Here is a 14,511-nt window from a genome sequence, read left to right as displayed (position 1 = left end):
TAGGTCAGGCAACTTATCTGCAATACATGGGTGGGTAATGTTTTGGGTCGGAACCCTTCATCAGTTTGAAGAAAGGTCCTGACCCAAAATGTAATCTATCCATATTCTCGAAGGATACTGCCTGACCCACTGAGTTGCACCAGCACTTTGTGTCTTTTTTGTAAAACTGCATCTGCAGTTTCTTGTGTCTAAGTTTATTACCACATTCAGAAGCATGGTGACATACAGCTAGAACTAATGGCATGTTGGCCTTCATAACAAGAGGATTTGAGTATAGGAGTAAATAGGTCCTTCTGCAGTTATACAGGGCCCTGGTGAGACAATGTCTGGAGTATTGTGTGCAGTTTTGGTCTCCTAATTTGAGGGAGGACATCCTTGCTATTGAGGCAGTGCAGCGTAAGTTCACGAGGTTAATCCCCAGGATGGTGGGACTGTCATATGAGGAAAGATTGGAAAGACTGGGCTTGTATTCACTGGAATTTAGAAGGATGAGAGCGGATCTTATAGAAACATATATAATTATAAAAGGACTGGAAAAGCTAGACACAGGAAAAATGTTCCAAATGTTGGGAGAGACCAGAACCAAGGGGCATAGTCTAAGAATAAAGGAGAGGCCATTTAAAACTGAGGTGAGAAAAAAAACTTTTTCACTCAGAGAGTTGTGAATTTGTGGAATTCTCTGCCACATAAGGCAGTAGAGGCCAATTCACTGCATGAATTTAAAAGAGAGTTAGATAGAGCTCATGGAGCTAGCGGAATCAAGAGATATGGGGAGAAGGAAGGCACGGGTTACTGATTGTGGATGATCAGCCATGATCACAATGAATGGCGGTGCTGGCTCAAAGGGCCAAATAGCCTCCTCCTGCACCTATTTTCTATATTTCTATGTTAACTAAAGGTTTGCTTGCAGCAGCATTCCAATTGCTGAGTGATCTTGTCCATCTTATTCTCCATCTTTGCAGTATCCCATAGCTTGTCCACATTGATTTTCCTCCATGCTAAATCCAAGATGAAGGGCTAATGTGCTCATATCGGGAAGTAACTGGATTGAGAAGAAGCTTGATGTCAAGCCAAATCCTTCAGCATCTGGAACATTACTCCCTGCAGTTACTTAAAGATCACTACAAAGCACCAAACAAATGTAAAATCATATCAACAGCTGGTAGAAATTATTCAGAAAAATGGTCTGCAAGTAGTCGATATTCCCTTTAAATTGCATTGACAGGAAACTGGAGCTGGGACCATCCACTTACAGACCATATTGGAATTTCTTTGACACTTTTAGTTCAATAAAGCCACATGCTATGAAGCCAAATTATACAGCTGCTATTTGGTCTTGTATTATTGTTTGGTGTATTTCCAGCACTGCAAGTTTTGCTGCCTCATTTATTATATAATGACAGAGGGTGAATTTCAAACACACTTCAATACTGCAAAGCGTTTGAGAAACACCCAAATAAGGCATTATATGAATGCAAGTTTCATTCATATTCCCTTTAAAATCAAGAAGCGAATTGGTTGGGGAGCAATAGTGCAAATAATTAAACAATTAAAATTTGTTGTAAAAAAACAACATGTTGGATTTACATAGATGGATGGAGGGAATGATGGAGGGAATGGAAAGGCTCATTTCAGATTGGAACTCTACTTCAGACTAACCACATTGAAGAAGTTCTCCTCCTCTTATCAACTCCCTCCACAGATTCTGCCTGACCCACTGAGTTACTCCAGCATTTTATGTTTTGCTCAGTTTCTAGGAACTGCAATTCTTTGTGTCTCTGAAATTTTGTAGTGATTACCAAGAAATTACTAAAAAAATGATTGCTCAAAAATATTTCCAGGCACAAGTTGCTAAAGGATAGGAAAGAGACAAGAAGAGGATGATAGATATTTTTAGCAAGAAAAATGTTTTGTAGTGACATAGAAAAATGAGAAATTACAGAAAGAAATGGAAATTCAAGTTTATATCTGATCTTTAATTGCTCAATAATTGAATTAGTCTTAAAAAGAATTCTAAAAAGTCCAACATTTAAGTAATATTGTATGTAGGATAACAATATAGTTACAAAAATTGCTCAAGGGCTATTCTATATCATGATTTTTGGTGAATAACCATAGTTTCATATAGAAATGTATAACATTATTAAGGGATTGGACACGCTAGATGCAGGAAACATGTTCCCGATGTTGGAGGAGTCCAGAACCAGGGGCCACAGTTTAAGAATAAGGCCATTTAGAACTGAAATGAGGAAAATCTTTTTCATCCAGAGTTGTGAATTGTGGAATTCTCTGCCTCGGAAGACAGTGGAGGCCCATTCACATGCATGCATCTATGTATTATCTTGACTCTGCACCAGTAAGGATATAACAAGTAAATTTCAAATATCACCCAATTATTGAATGAAGTTTTCCTTCACATCACTTGTGGTTCTTTTGCTTAACAGTTTAATTCTGCGCCTCACATTTATCAAGCACCTAATCAAAGCAACTTTTCTTACTTTGACTAATTTGTTCACAGTTTCAAATGCTGCCATTAAATTTCCTCTTATCCTGTTTTGCTGATTGGAAAACAACTCTGAATTCTCCAGACACACATCATAACTCTAATGCTTCCATTCTTCCACATCCATATTCCACACTTTCTCCCAAGGAAAGGTGCCAACAATTTTACAAAATATACCATCAGGGTGTATTTGTTCACAGTTTCAAATGCTGCCATTAAATTTCCTCTTATCCTGTTTTGCTGATTGGAAAACAACTCTGAATTCTCCAGACACACATCATAACTCTAATGCTTCCATTCTTCCACATCCATATTCCACACTTTCTCCCAAGGAAAGGTGCCAACAATTTTACAAAATATACCATCAGGGTGCTGAACAAATAATAATTTTATCATCAATTTATTTTGGATACTTAGGTAATCAAGCTATATGGATAGTGGGTGGAAAATTGGACAAAGTACAGCATGTTATAATCTTGTTGAATGAGTTCATGCATTGAATGGTTGCATAAAGTACTCCTGTTTGTATTTCTATGTTTGTGTGATCTAAGATTTTTATCTACCATAATGTCTTGTTTTTAAAAAATTTATGCAACCGTTCAGAAAGCCAAAAACATATATTTTGCTGATTGTTTTGTTAACTACTTTGTCACCTTTCAAGATGTATGTACAAAGTCTTCCAAGTTCTTTCTTCAGGCACACCCTTTCAAATTGTACTATTTAGTTTGGTACTAATCTTTTTCAGTTTAGTGTTTTCTGTATAGATTTTCTATTCTCATGTGCTCACCCATTCTATTGATCTGATTAAGTTCTCCAGATCTAATGTGATTTTCATCACAATGAACCCCACTTCAAAGGTTTGATCATTTTTTAGCTCAAGATTTAAGAATAGGCCACAGTTTAAGAATAAGGGGTAGGCCATTTAGAACAGAGATGAGGAAAAACTTTTTTAGTCAGAGAGTTGTGAATCTGTGGAATTCTCTGCCTCAGAGGGCAGTGGAGGCCAATTCTCTGAATACATTCAAGAGAGAGCTAGATAGAGCTCTTAAGGATAGCGGAGTCAGGGGGTATGGGGAGAAGGCAGGAATGGGGTACTGATTGAGAATGATCAGCCATGATCACATTGAATGGCGGTGCTGGCTCGAAGGGCCGAATGGCCTTCTCCTGCACCTATTTTCTATTGTCTATTGTCTATTGCAGGGAAATATGGAATGGGTCTTTTTCTTATCTGTAATCACAATGCAAGATTGCATTGAAAGGATAATTTTTGGTGATGTGGAGAGAATGAAGTAACTAGGACTACCTTAGAAGGGCCATTTTGGTCAGCATGGACATGTTGGCCCAAAAGGCTTGTTTCTGTGCTAATGAATCAATGAATCTGTAATTAACAGGAAATAAGCCTAGGCTATAAATGAAAATGTAGACCAATAAGACTGAGTGAGGAGAAATTATATATAATTTGATAAACGCAGAAGTTTGTTGATAGTGAATTAATGTTAGAAAACTGCGGGCATTAGTGATGATGACAGTTCTAATTGCAGTTGACGAGCTCCATGATGGTTTGGTTTTTCTGTCAGGACCCCTGGGTATGTAATATAATGTAGGCAGCATATTTCAATCTTTATTTTGCGCTCAAAATCTATTTATAGAGTCAATCGGCCATTGAGTTTAACAAAGTATAACACATGTTGTGCTGAGCCTTTGAGGGCCTGGTCCTTGCTGCGCTTCCGTACATGGCTGGAAGCCTTTCACCTGAATTCAATCAGTTTTTTTCTTAATACGTGAGCTCTAACTGTAAACTTCAAAACTACATTAAGTGACTTATTGTCACGTTATATTTTAAGATAGACGTATAATTTTTCACTAAAATAAGGGCTTGCTCACTTAGGCGATTTTTTAGGCAACTGCCGGCGACTGTCAAAGTCGTAGCAGATCGCCAAAATTTTATTTGACCCTACAACAATGACCACGACAATGCCGAGTCAGGTCGATACAAGTTCGTTTTTTTGTGAAACTAGCATCTGGCTAAGAGAATACCCCGTCTTTAGAAACAACGCAAAATTCCCACGCTTATCAATGCTCCTCCGACGTCCTACTTTTTGCTGAAATCACTGACAAGTCTGTAATTACTTGAGAGTTTTGAAATATAACATCTTGCCAGTGTTACTTGAAAACCAAGCTTCACGGGAACAAGGCATAAATTGGATTGACTTCCAGTTTACTAATAGCAGTATTAAGAAATTTAATTTTAAACGTGGTTAAATGGACGGCGTGTGGGCATTCTTTGAAAATGTACGGGAGATGCATATCTGGTTTCGGGGTTGCATATCTGGGTTGGGAGCCTACTTTAAAAGTAATCGCTGATGGCCATAAACATCGCAAAATTCCCACGCTTATCTGTCCATCAAACTGTTGCCTCCAATGTACCTGTCAAATGTCCTGACGGTAAATAAATTGGTTAAACACAAGTATTTTATGGTATCTTCAAATGACTTTACTTAATTTAATATTACGAGCTTCTAAATGCATCTGCGACATCCTAGCAAACCTGGGGACAGCATGCGACAGCGCCCGCAATAAGCTACGATACCTGGCGACAAGCCAGCTTTTGCCGAGAAATCTCTATGTCGAAAAATTTTCAGCGACACGCCGAGATCCGCTACGATTCTTTGAAGACTCCTCACGATCATGCCCGCGACACCCCAGCGAACGTTCGGCAACAGCCTAGTTGCCAGCAGTCGCCTTAAAATCGCCTAAGTGGGACAGGCCCATTGGATGAGCAAAATTAAGCCTGAGGGACTCTCCCATCTGTTAGATTTGATAAATTAGTTACTTGTTGAATAAAACATACTGATCTACCAAAAAAATCATGTGCATTAACAAAGTAGGTTGATGATTTAAAAGCAATTCCATACACGAGTAACAATTTAATACAAACTGTTGCTCTCACACTTCGCTACCATTACATTGCACTGAGGAATCTCAGGAGGTTGCAGGGCAGTGAGCCAGAATTTACTCATTTTTTTCAGAATGTTTTGCCAAACAACAGAAAGACTGAGTAGGCAATTTGGTCCTCTAAGAATTATCTCTATAAACAAACAAGGACAAGGAACAAATTGAATGAACTGTGGCTGCATTTTCGACTTGGTAGATTTGGAATGGTGGTCATTACTGGGACAAGCCCTCAAGACCATTAGAGTTAGGAACTCAATATAACTGGTTACAGGGATGGAGAAAATGGCAGTGGAAGGTGAGTAATCTGGGTTATCAAGGCGGAAATCACCACCAAGAAAGGATATAAGCAACTGCATATCTGTGTACCAATTTTAAGCACAATATGATTATAATATAAACTTATTCAATGTAGTTTTCAAAAATAAAGAGCCGCTGTGAAAATATTATATTTTAGTAAAGTGAGCTTACAACCAATGGGAGATAGACACAAAAAGCTGGAGTAACAGGCAGCATCAAAGGAAAGAAGGAATGGGTGACATTTCAGATCCAGACCCTTCTTCAGACCAATGGACAGATACTGTACACAATAAATTGAGAACATTTATTAATAGATAAAACGATGATAGAGCAATGGGAAATTCTCAAAAAGGAATGTATTGTCATGATACAGATGATATTAATACTACTCAAGTTCAAGAGGTGTGTATCAAAAATAAAATACTATCATGGATGTCTAAATAGTTAAAAGCAGCAATATTAATCCAAAATAAAACTGGACTTGGAATAAATCCAAGTACTTGAGAGAGATGCAAAGAACTTAATGTGACAAAACATACAATAAGAGCTGTAGGAATGAACCATAATTTAATGAGATGGCCCAGAACAGAAAGGTCAGTATGGGAAGAGGAGTTAAAATGGTTAGCAACTGAAAGATCCAGTAGGCCTTTGCTGATCGAGCACAAGTGTTCGGCAAAACTGCCGCCGTTTACTCGGTCTCACCATTGTTTAAAAGGAACCATCAGAAACACTGGATGTAGTAGATGGGGTTAAAGGATGTGTACATGAAACTCTGTCTCACCTAGAAAGACTGCTTGGGTCACTGGATGGAGATGAGGGAGGAGAGATAGGGACAGGTGTTAAATCTCTTGTGATTGCAGGGGAAAGTACCTAGTGAGTGGGTGGTTTGGGTGGGAAGGGGTGAGTGAACTAAGGAGTTGCAGTGGAAGGGGTCTTTGCAGTAAACAGAAATTGGTGGGGATGGGAAAATGTGAATGGTAGTGAGATCATATTGGAGGTAATGGAAAAGTCAGAGGATGATGTGTTGGATGCAAAGGTTGAAAGGGTGAAATATGAGGACCAGGGGAACTCTATCCTTGTTCCATTTGAGGTGAGGGGGAGTGAGAGCAGAGCTATGGAACACAGAGGACATGCATGTGAGGAATCCATCTATGATGGTAGAGGGGAAAACACATTCAATAAAGAACAAGGCCATGTCGGAAGTCCTAGAATGGAAAGCCTCATCTTGAGAGAAGATGCTGCTAAGATGGAGAAATTGGGAGTAGAGGATAGCATCTTTACAAGAGGCAGGGTAGGAGGAAGTGTAGTCTAGATAACTATGGAACTCAGTAGGTTTATAGTGTACATCAGTCGATAGCCTCTTCACCGTGTTAGAGATAGAGAGATCAAGAAAGTGGAGACAGGTGTCAGGGACAGTTCAAGTGAATTTGAAGGCAGGGTGGAGGTTAATGGTAAAGTTAATGAAATCAACAAATTCTGCTTATGTGCAGGAGGCAGCTCTGATGCAGTTGTCAATGTAGCGGAGATAGAATTGCGGGGTGGTGCCATTAGTTACAACCTGTTAACCTGAATATGTTCTCTTTATCTCTACCCTTTTTTTCCTGTCAATTCCTAATTCACATCAACATATCATTCCTGATGTCAGGAGCCTGAATGTTATGCAAAAAGCATCTTGTAACACAATTTGTCAGATGCTTTTGTGAAATTCAAATATACTTTACTCACTGACTGCCTCATCTCTCCTAGAAGTTCCATTCTCCCCACTGCCTTGCTAGCATTCTAAACCCAAACACACACACACACACACACACACACACACACACGCACGCACGCACGCACGCACGCACACACACACACACACACACCAGAGACAGAGCTCCAAACTAACTCCAGCCACAAGCACAAAAAATCCAGTAAAGTGCAGCACTGAGGATGGTTTCAGTGTCAGACAGACATCCTATTTTTCAAATGAGAAGTTGTACCAAGGTCCCAAGTGCACTTTCAGATGGAAATAAAAGAAGCCTTTGCAATATTTTAGGTTGTCTGGTTATTATCACACTATTTCTCCTGAAAGATTTCTCCGCACAAATTAACTGTCATGTTTCCAATAGCACAATGTGAATTACACTTAAAAACATAGAAAATACCTTGTATACGTATTTATCTTTCTCTTAAAATTTGGCTGCCCAGTTTTTTGATTAAAATTCTTCTAGTTTAACACAGGATGTTTCTATTAATGAATTTTGAGATTGACCTATCTCTAATGACTAATGTGCACTGTTCACCTCCCCCAACTATTTGTTCATTGCACACTCAAAGAATGTGCATTTGGTAATGCCCCCAAGGCCCTCTGCTCCTCAAAGCATATTGTTTGCCCGCTTCCAAGCCAACCTATTCATTGCCCACTGTCGCAAACACATTTGATTGCTATGACTGCTGTGTATTGGCCTTTGATAAAAGCTTGCAGCTGCACATCCCTTAGCAAATCATCTACTTCAAAAGATGACATAGGAGTTCAAGACTGGGTTTAGAATTTAAAACAAAATAATCTTTTTATCCACCAAGACTCAATAAATTTCAAGAATGAAAATCATTCCCTATGCCACTCTATGTCATTTTCTGTCAAATTTACACAGTCACTTCAAAAGGCAAGTTTGTATCTTGTACAAAAAGGATAAAAAGAAATTAAGTTTATAATTATGAAATAATAGTGACTGGAGACCAGTTGCTGGAGCATCTGAAATGTCATGGAATCAAGGGATATGGGGAGAAAGCAGAAATGGGGTACTGATTTTGGATGATCAGCCATGATTATATTGAATGGCAGTGCTGGATCGAAGGACCAAATGGCCTACTCCTACTATTTTCTATGTTTCTATGTTTCTATGCCATTCCTCCACCATATTCTGTTCTGAGTCCAAAGGTCCAAAGCACAAATGTCCGAGCTGAAGAAATTAATGCGTCATATCTTATCTCCTAGCTTTACTCTTGGTTAATAATGCTCTATAAGATGTCACATGTTAATATGAATGGGAACAGTTTCTTGATTGATTTTGCATGCCATAAATATTCTTTTTTTCACCCCTCGTCATAGAAACTGATATGGATAAGGTTACTTTCTTCATTGTCAACTTAGCATAGAAATTTGGCATATTACTCAAATTGGCAGACCATCTTGCCAGACCCCATTCTTATTTGATGCCCATATGAATCCACTTTTTATCAGAAGCCACCAGATTCTAGCTGAACCTTAATTCCTGGCTGATTTTTATCTCCTTCCCTCTGGGCACTGTGGCAATCAATGTCCAAGAAGAGATTGGCAAGTAAAACACAATTGAATATACCTCAAAGGTTACTGGTCTGTATAATTAAATACCATACACATGAAACCCTAGAGGGCTTCGACACATAGCTTTTTCACAGCTGGTAAATGCCTCAGTGCACAGTATGTTTGCTTGTATTTGCAGATAAGTACTGCAGGATCTCTGTTGCAGCTTCTCACCTGAACAGCTTTATAGTCCTGAGAGGAATAAGGGAATCATTGAGTTAAATTATCATAAAGAAAGCTACATAAAAAATGTTAAAGAGAGGAGATAAAAATATGTTTGCATTGCAGTTGTAAATGAAAACTAGATGATAAAAGATCGGAGACAAAATTATGAGAGGATAAGAAGGGTACTTTTTCTATTTATTCCCATTATGTAGACCAGGGAGAAAATTGAGCCTCATAATCTGATAATAATTGCTACAGGCAATGTATTTATTTCAATTGGTGGCCAATTAACTGACCGACCTGCACATCTTTGGCTGTGAGAGGAAACTGGAGATCCCAGAGGAAAACAATATGGTCATCAGGAGAATGTGAAAACCACACAAACAGCATCTAAAGTCAGAATTGAATTCAGGTGCCTGACACTGTAAGGAAATATCTCTACTTTGCCTTTCTTCCATCTAATCCTTTAATGTTATGTTTTTCTTCATGCAATTGCATCAAATTATGTTGTGGCAATTATTTCCCTTTTTTTCAATTTATGTTCTTGTCATTTCCTTGATCAATTCCCAGAATTAAATCAAGTAGTAGTTTTTCACGATGAAAAATAAATATAAGTTTGTGATGCATTGCCTTTGATTTGATTGGTATTTTTGAACATAGAAAATTATCTAAATGGTTGAAAATTCCAGTATGTTGAAACAGGAGCATTTGAATTGATGGCAGAGATGTTTTGTTTTATGAAAAGCAATGTGGAAATTCAGAACCACACTAATCTATGGAGGAATCCTTAATGGATTCTAACATACCTTTGGGGAAACCCCTTTGAAAAGTTTGGATTCTTCTATTGTGGCCAAGCAGCTTCCTAGATAAGTGAAGCTGGGACTAATGAGAAGGTTGGCCAAGGTGAGTTTGGACAAGTAGAAGATCGAAGTCCACATCAAAACCAACTGGACTAGACTGAGCCCATGGGTTAGTGATACAATGGAAAAACGGGTGTTACTAATACCTTCCAATGTTATTGATCAGTGATTGAGCATTCAGCGCAAGTGTCAGTCTGAGGAAAGAGATACACCATTGAGGCAGGGGCAGTGGATTCTCTGTTTTCTGCCTCCATCTTATTTGTATTCAAAGCTTCTGCCAAACTCATGATTCTTTAAAGTGACCAACAATGACCCTCCCACTATGCTATTCAATTGGTTAAGCCTAGAGAAGTTTGAGGAAGACCACAGCAGGACTGCCAGTAAGCACCAGTAAGCTAGGGCAATGATAACCCTTTTCTGGCAGTCATCAGTGGAGATGCTCCACAGCAGCCAGCAAGGACCACAGCCAGCAAAGGCCTTCTTCGAGGGCTCTGACCAAGGGAGTGAGGCAACCCGAACTCATGAGGCAGAAGACCAACCTTCATGAAGAGCAGAGAAGAGCCAGGTGCTCATTGAAGACACTGTGACCAAATCTGAGCATGACGGATTGTGACTGGCACACGGGACAAGTAATGCCTAAGTTAAAGATTGTATGATTAATTCTGTGCATGAAAATATGAATAAAAGTGTGTTTGTTCTGGGATCTCACTTGTGTTCTTTAGTTGGTCAGATATGAAGCATCTGGGTGAAGCACATTTGAAGCGATATTAGTCAAAGTGCTCAAAGAGAACAGGAGCAATGCTAATTCAGGAAGTAGTCCTAGATGTTTCTGAAATAACTTTTCTGACTTTGTCTACATGAATAGGTTTATATCCAACTAATGAAGGAGTCAAAATTATGCTACAATATAATAATAATAATGCATTACATTTATATAGCGCTTTTCAAACACTCAAAGACGCTTTACAGGGATTTCTAGAACATAGAGAAGTGAATAAATAGATAAATAAGTAAACGAACAGAGAAAGGAGACAGAAGGTGAGGTGACCTTCAGTGGTTGAAGGCAGTGCTGAAGAGGTGAGATTTCAGTGATGTTTTGAATGTGGTGAGTGAGGAGGAGTCTCTGACGGTTTGGGGTAGTGAGTTCCATAGGGTGGGAGCAGCGATGGAGAAAGCCCTGTCCCCCCAGGATCTGAGTTTGGTCCGGATGGGGGGGGACAGGAGATTGGCAGCAGCAGAGCGGAGGGTGCAGGTGGGAGTGTGCCTGTGGAGGAGGTCAGTCAGGTAGGATGGGGCCAGGTTATGGAGGGCTTTGTAGGTCATGAGGAGGATTTTGTATTGGATTCTCTGGGGGATGGGGAGCCAGTGGAGTTTGTAAAGGACGGGGGTGATATGGTCACGGATCGGGGAGTGGGTGAGTAGACGGGCAGCGGAGTTTTGAATGTATTGAAGTTTACTGAATATCATCTTTTCTGTCCGTTTACACTGCCTGGAGATCTTTTGGAGGCGCCTTCTGGAGGGCCGCTGCGGCAGATGCCTTCTGGAGGCTCGTGGGCCACAGCCATGCGGGCTGGAGGCGGAGTCTCATGAGTCGATGAAGTCTGTAGCCAACAGCCCCTGGCTCTGCGGAACCCGTGGCTGGGGCCTGGGTCGGCGCCACGGAGGTGTCCGGAGAGGACCCAACAGTGATAGTGGAGAGGTCGGTGTGGTGGGTGATGATGGTGCTGACCAAAGGACGAGAACGAACATGTGGAAGTGAGGATGTCACTGTCGGGGGAAGGAACAAAGGAATACCTGGCGTGGTGGAACCGCCGTGAGGGAGGGGGAAGAACAATGGACAGTGGAGGACCTGGCATGGGGGGGGATCGTCGTGAGGAGGGGGAAGGGGGAGAACAAAGGGGGACCTGGCTTGGGGGTACTTTGTAACTTTGTAAGCACCCTTTATGTGTGATTATTTGCATACCTTGGATATATACAAGCAAAGAATTTCACTGACTTGTCACATATGACAATAAATCATTCATTCATTCATTCATTCATTCATTTATTTCTTCATTTATTCCCATATTTATACATCAAAAACCCTTTATTTTATATATTAAATTTCTAATGATTCAATCCAGCTATAATATACTTACTGCATATCATAGCTTTGTGGTGGAACTCTTTACAGACACAACTGTGGCGGATCAGGCCACTCCTTGGGTCAGCCCCCTCGTTACGTGACGGACAGGCGAAAGGGGTTAAAAGCCAGACCAAGGGAAGGCGTATCTTATCCCTAGGAGAACTACACTGTGGGCAGGAGCTCACAGCCTAATAAAAGAATCTTACTAAACATTGCCTGGCGTCTTGCCTTTTCTCTGGCCTCCGCCAGGCCACTACACAACCATGATATCTTTCTCTAGTCTTCCTATCTGCAGAATCCCAGATTCTGGGATTACCAACAAAAACTGTTGAAACTAGTGATACAAGTTCCATTACACAGAGCCATTATAGATATAATTCTGTAGTTATTTTTGTCTCTGATTCCACAATATTGGTATTACATGGGTAACTATTTTAGGATTCACTGAGGACTTCTTCATAGATCAATAAAGTTCTGAATTTTCTGATTGTTTTCCATTAAAATCATGTATTCCATCAATTAAAACACCCCTATTTTGGAATATTAGTATTTTGCTTTTTCTTGGATTCATATTTAATTTCCCAGTATTTTCAAAAATGGGTTTGTTTATGTTTAATCTCACAATACCCCTAGACATTTTTCGCTCCAAATAATATTTGCATACCCTTTGCAAAAATAATAACTCTTCTGTAGTTTGAGCTCAGTACAAAAATAGCACGGTTCTGTGTAGCAATTTGCTTCTGAAATACAATTTTAGTGTGCTATTCCATTTTACTGAATATGCATGACGTTGGGTACAAAATCTCTTATGAGATTTTCATGCCTTGCCATCTTTCCTGTTCAATGTGATGATGTAGTTGTGCAACAAAACATTTATAACATGGAAACCGATGATTGATACCACTTGTTACAAATCAGTTTTATTCAAACAAGCATAAGATCATAAGACAAAGGAGCAGAATTAGGCTATTCAATCCATCAAGTTTGCATTGCCATTCAATCATAGCAGATCTATTTTTCCCTCTCAACCCCATTCTCCTGCCTTCCGCCCATAACCTTTGACACCCTGACTAATCAAAAACCTATCAATCTTTGTTTTAAAAATGCTCAAAAGCTTGGCCTTCACAGCCATCTGTGGCAATAAATTCCACAGATTCACACCACCCCCTGGCAAAAGAAATTCCTCCTCACCTTTCTAAAGATACGTTCTTATATTCTTAGGTGATGTCCTCTAGACACTGCCACTACTGGAAACGTCCTATCCACAAGCCTTTTCTCAATTGATCTCACTTGAATCTCTCTCTCCCCACTTCCTCGTATAATTATCGTGCTCCCTGTTAAATGCATTCATGCCTCTCACTCTAATTACTCAATTGAGTCAGAAACATATTATAAAATTTTCTAGGTAAATTAATTTCTTCTGAGTGATATATTGGAATTTGAGGCTGCATAGGTGAAAGGTGAGGGGTGCTGGTGGTAGGGGGAGCGAGAGCAAAATTGCAGGACACAGAGAAGTCATAGGTGAGAGAACATCTTTGACAGCAGGAGGGAAACCATGTTTACTGAAGAAAGAGGAATCTTGAATGTCCTAGAATGGAAAAAAACTCATCTTGGAAGCAGATGCAGTGGAGATGGAGAAATTGGAGAATAGGGGGCAACATCTTTGCAACAGGCAGGGTGGGAAGATGTGTTTTCCAGATTACTGTGGGTGTCAATAGGCATGTATTAGACATCAGTTGATAGACAACCCCCTGTGATAAAGACAGAGAGATTAATAAACTGGAGGGACGTGTCGGGTATAGTCCAAGTGAATTTGAGGGCAGGTTGGAAGTTGCTGATAAAGTTAATGAAATCAATTAGTTCTCCACGGATGCAGGTGGTACCCCCAATGCAGTCATCCATATAGAGGGCAAAAAAGTTGTGGGGATGGGAGTGTACATTTTGAACAAGGACTGTAAAATAAAACCAACAAAATAGTAGGCATAGCTGGGGGACATTTGAATGACTATGGCTATGCCTTTAACTTGGAGAAAGTGAGAAGAGTCAAAGGAGAAGTTGTTGAAGATGAGGACAAATTCCACGAGGTAGAGGAAAGTGTTGGTAGAAGGAAATTAATTGTGTCTTGTGATTGAAGTGTAAAGAGGCCAGACATCCATGGTAAAGCAGAGGCAATGGTGGCTCTGGAAGTTGAAAGTTATTGAGGAATTGAGGGGCATGTGAGGTGTCTCAGATGTATGTAGCAAAGGATTAAGGGGGGATAGGATGGTATCATGGTATT

The sequence above is a fragment of the Rhinoraja longicauda genome, chromosome 7, assembly GCF_053455715.1.
Source record: "Rhinoraja longicauda isolate Sanriku21f chromosome 7, sRhiLon1.1, whole genome shotgun sequence".
Taxonomy (NCBI): domain Eukaryota; kingdom Metazoa; phylum Chordata; class Chondrichthyes; order Rajiformes; family Arhynchobatidae; genus Rhinoraja; species Rhinoraja longicauda.
This window is presented reverse-complemented; position numbering follows the sequence as displayed.